Genomic DNA, 5,000 nt, shown 5'->3' on the forward strand with positions numbered 1-5,000 from the left:
CTCCTACGAGAGCCAGATATATGTGACAGTAATAGTGAAAGTGATGATGATGTATAAAGTTATGGTAATATGTGTGACAGTATGCTGTTGTATATGTCAAAGTTATTGTAATTTTTTATGTTATCATTTGTGTGTAATTTTGAATACATTAACTGCTAATGTAAGAGCTATAAGTTCGTGTTATATATAGGTTATTATGTAATTCCTTATATTGAAATTCAAAGGGCCAATAGATATAAATAGTAATTATATGAATTTATTCATATTACGGACTGATCGTTCTTTGTTTTTCTTTTCCTTCATTGAATGTGAGTATGCACTATAGAGAATCCCAAATCATGCTGTTGATAAAATCTATGGTAGAAACAAAATGTAGATGTTCAAACAATATGTGAATATCCCGTAGACTTTTGGCCGTGAAATCAAGTGAGACGTGTGCGTCCCTGAAACGTGTACACAAATCTTGCGAACTCGTGCCTGTTATCGAGGTTTAGACCAAAGATTAGCAGGGTGGGAGGAAACAAGCCTAAGAAAATCCGGAAATAGCTTGTTAGGCGGTAATTTAAGTCTACGGAAGACCTCATCCGCCTTTCAGTGCGGAGAGAAGGACCGCACCAGCAGATTATGTTGTGGAAAATACCGAATTTCGTATTTAAAAAAAAATCCTCGTACAATTTGTGATCATTTGGAGAATAGATTAAGGTAATTAAAAGACGGTTGTTGTAGGAGTAGATATAAAATTAAATTGTAAAATAATTTTTACACATGTACCGCAACGCAACGTTCTGGTATCATAAGATATTCAAATACCACGTAAAGTTTCTCCATTTTCTTATTGAATGATGCTCAATCCTGCATCCTTTCCCTATGGAATATAAGAACAATGTTATCCACTTTTGGATATAAGTACATTGATGTACTGAAGAAGAAAAAAATGGTTCTTCCGTAGATACCTCCTAGACGCGCCTTCAGAGATGCCTGGCTGGAAGACATCAACTTCAAGGGTTGGTTGAAGAAGGTGGACGGCAATCACCAGAAAGCGTTTTGCGAAGCCTGTAAGTATCAAATCAGCGCCGAGATCTCCGCCATCAAGAGGCACAAAAAATCCCGTATTCACTGCACTAACATGGTTCCATTTTATGCTTCTCTAACATCCTCGAGTACAAATTCCTCGGCAGTTTGTAAATTTGACTTGACGACGAGGGCAGAAATCAAATTTTTTTCATACTTCGAAGAGCATAAGATACCACTAAGAAATTTTGAGCATTTTAAAAATATACTGAAAGAAGCTGTGCCAGATTCCAAAATTATACAAAGCATGGCACTTAAAAACAAAAAACAAAGGCAAATTCAGTCACCAAGATAATGGTAAACTCTTTTGCGAAAATGTAATGAAAGATCTGTTAAATAGTTGATTCTGATTATTTACAAGACAGCTGATGCATGCACATAAAAAGCATGCTAATGTAAATATTTCGATAAAGATACACAAAAGTAAAACAGCCAAGCTCATAGGTCAAATAGAAGATTAGAACAAGGAAGTAGATAATTGTGAATCAACTTGATAGGGAAAGGAGACATTTACTCGACACTGACATTCCACCAAGACTCAAAAACGTCAACCACATTGAAGAGCTTTCCAAAAGTCATTTTGAAACTGATGCGCGGGAAAGATGTTCCAATCTCTAGAATTAGCTATGCCATTTTTTATTATTGATGTTCTTGCCCATGGGGTATCGAAAGCCGATGCAGAGATGCTCTTTTCTAAAGCAGGATGAATTAAAACTAAACTGGGGGATAAGATGACACCATACAGGCATCTATCTAGGGATGTGAGGGAATCAGGAAGAAACGTTTTAGCTGAAGACTGAAATGATAGATGCAGTACTAAAGACTGTCCAGAAGTGAAACTATGTTTTCAAATACAGAATAACTCTTATTGTCATATACTAATGTACATTATACAAATTTTAAGCATGCTGTTTGCCATTACTTGTTTGATTTATAATAAAAACACTTTTGTATATATAAAATAAATTTATATTTGTTAAGTATGTTTTATTTCTGCAAATTTCCTTTAACCCTACTACTCGATTTCCCTACACGAAACAGGTAATTGGAAAATTATAGTTATTCACCTCTATTGATAAGCATTTAATGTTATTCTCTTGTGTGTAGGAAGATGGGCATAAAAATGATGTTAATAACAATGAAGGAAATATAATGCAAGTCACTTACCCCCCAATCCCTTGCTCGTCGTAGAAGGCTTAGGAAATGGAGACTGATGCCCAGTGTCAGGCATCTCCCCTACTTTGGGCCTCAACCTTCGGCTTCGGCTCCACTCATGCAAACGGTCTCATCTTTCTTTCCCTTTTCCTTATCTTCCCTAACCCCTTCACCTGTCTTATTCTTAGGGTGCGTGCACAGAAAGCAGATTACCGGCGCGTCGGTTTCCAGCGCATGTCGGCGCCGGAGACTAGCACGATAAGGTGTTCACTAAGGACGCAGGTAACCAGTTCCGACCCGCTAGGTGAGCGACATGGACAGAACCAGAACTTTATTAATAAAACGATAATTATTATCACAGATTGTGTAGGGAACAAATCACCTCTATATTGTATAGGACTGATAAATATAACAAAGTAAAGATATAGACATTAATCTTAATAACAAAGCAACTACAGGAAATCAGCATTTCTCCAAGTACAGACGTATATATAATAGGAAGACTGTTATTGTACTACATAGGTTGTGAAGTCATATCTGTGGCTAAGCTTATAGGAGAGTGGCAATAAGAGTAAGGAGACCCCTGTGGAGTATAAGCAGAAGCTGCGGAAGAGGAACCATGAGTATCTGGAAGGGGTGATTTAGCAGGCACTGGATATGCAAATTGTTGTACAAGTTCTTGTAGGTGGCTTCTAAATGTCAGCTTCTGCAAAACAGGAATTATTTTGACATGAGGTAACTAACTTTTGAAGAACATCAGATCGTCGTTATCTTTGTCTCGTGATTTAGTTTATTTATTTATTTTTTTTAAGTACTGACTTTTTTGTTGTTCAATATCCAAGATGCTCTGGTTGTAGTCATCTGTTTTAAAGCATTTGCTAGCTCCCTTTTTCTTCGGACGGGTGGCAGGTGAAGTGAGCCATTGCTTTTCCATAACTTCATTTTCGCTGTCAGGTGTGTCTTTAGTGTGGGATGAAGAGGCTCACGCACTTTCCTCCATAGCCAAGGGGGCTCCATGGTATCTATTTGGTATTCTACTTGTGATTCTGGTAATGAGGCTACAACAGTATCACTGGTTAGTTCACCGAATAAATTCCCAGTTAAATCTCTTGCCTTCACGACGTCTTTCGGGAAATGCAGTAACTTGAAATACTGCCACTTTGATGTGGCATCACCTGATCGAGCTGGTGGATTTTTTTCCCAAGCTCGACGGCAAATGGTCTCTAAGATATTTCCTTCTTTTTTAACCAGTCTCTGAAAGGACAAAAGATTTGGGAAGTGGAAAAAAAAGGCTTGATAATGATACGTATTATGCAAATATGCATACTGTGCATACATATCCTGGACAGACATCCTTCAAGACTGTACTCTATATGCAAAGCGCACACACATGCATGCGAACACTTTCAAACCGCACCAAGGCTAACAACAGTGATTATATTATCACATGCATCATCGGGTATTGTCACTGCTTATTATATTTGCAGATATCTTGCCACAGGTCCATCGTTCCGTGCCCTTGCATTTTCGTTTAGGGTCGGATTGACAACAGTGGGAAAGATTGTTGCAGAGGCTGTTATCGCACTGTGGGAAGAACTGTATGAGGAGCACATGCTAGTACCAAGAAAGGAGTCTTTCAAATTGATCGCTGAAGGTTTCTACAGCATCTGGAATTTTCCAAACTGTTTAGGCTCAATTGATGGAAAACATGTCCATGTTTAGTCCCCAAAATTCAGGATCAATGTACTTTAACTTCAAAAAAAGTTGTTCTATTGACCTTAAAGCTGTTGCAGATGAACACTACACTAAGTTCATTGCTGTTGACGTAGGAGGCTTTGGAAAGCAAAGTGATGGTGGTACGCTCCAGACCTCAGAGCAGTACAGGGTCTTGACAAAGAGAAAACTAGAAATTCCTGAACCTTCTTACCTACCAAATATAAATGTCAAAGCTCCGTTTGTGTTTGTGTGGGTGAAGCCTATCCTCTGTTATCTTTCCTACTAAAACCGTATGGTGGACGTTATTTGACTATTGAAGATACCACCTTCAACCAACGTTTATCCAGGTATAGGAAGACAGTTAAGTGCGCTTTTGGCATTTTATTTAGCAAATGGCGTTTACTGTCAAAGTGTGTAGAAATCCAAGTTGCTTTGGTTGATCACATTGTAAAATGCATGTGTGTTCTGCATAACACAATCATAGATAAAGAGGGCGTTGAACATCACCTAACTGAGACTGCCGGTTCATCTCTTCTGCAAAATGATCATACGTATTGTCGGGGAAGAGTGTGAAACGAAGCTGTGAATGTTAGAGAAATCTTTAAATCTTTTTTATTGAAGTATCCTTTAATTTACAAGGACCAAACAAAATAGTAAACCATGTTTATCTCTGAGTTTCACTAGCTGTGTTTCTACTAAACTAATCTAATTACTCGTATTGTATACAGTAAAAAACGAGAGATAAAATGATACATAAGCTTTAAATATTCGTTTCACTGACCTGTAACTTGCTACACTAATTTCGACGAAATATCTTTCTTTACTAAGCTGCAACTATTAAATCTCATACAGCAGACTACATTCACACACACACACACACAGTAATAATAATAATAATAATGATAAAAAAAATTAAATACTACTACTACTACTAATGATAAAATAAATAACAATGATACAAATAATAATGATAATGATGATAATAATAATAATGATAATGATGTTAATAATGATAATAATCTGCTTACCTTCACACTTGAATTCGTGGCTGATTTCAG

At 37.1% G+C, this 5,000-nt stretch overlaps 1 protein-coding gene and 1 pseudogene across 2 annotated transcripts in view; one reads left to right on the forward strand and one right to left on the reverse strand.

Moving 5' to 3' along the window:
* The window catches only part of LOC113811279 (piggyBac transposable element-derived protein 4), a 24,264-nt gene that overhangs the window by 13,379 nt on the left and 5,885 nt on the right, over window positions 1-5,000 (forward strand). The gene's annotated exons all lie outside the window — the stretch shown is intronic.
* The window catches only part of LOC138866256 (uncharacterized), a 2,553-nt pseudogene continuing 293 nt past the window's right edge, over window positions 2,741-5,000 (reverse strand).

The sequence above is a fragment of the Penaeus vannamei genome, chromosome 24 (genome assembly GCF_042767895.1).
Source record: "Penaeus vannamei isolate JL-2024 chromosome 24, ASM4276789v1, whole genome shotgun sequence".
Taxonomy (NCBI): Eukaryota; Metazoa; Arthropoda; class Malacostraca; order Decapoda; family Penaeidae; genus Penaeus; species Penaeus vannamei.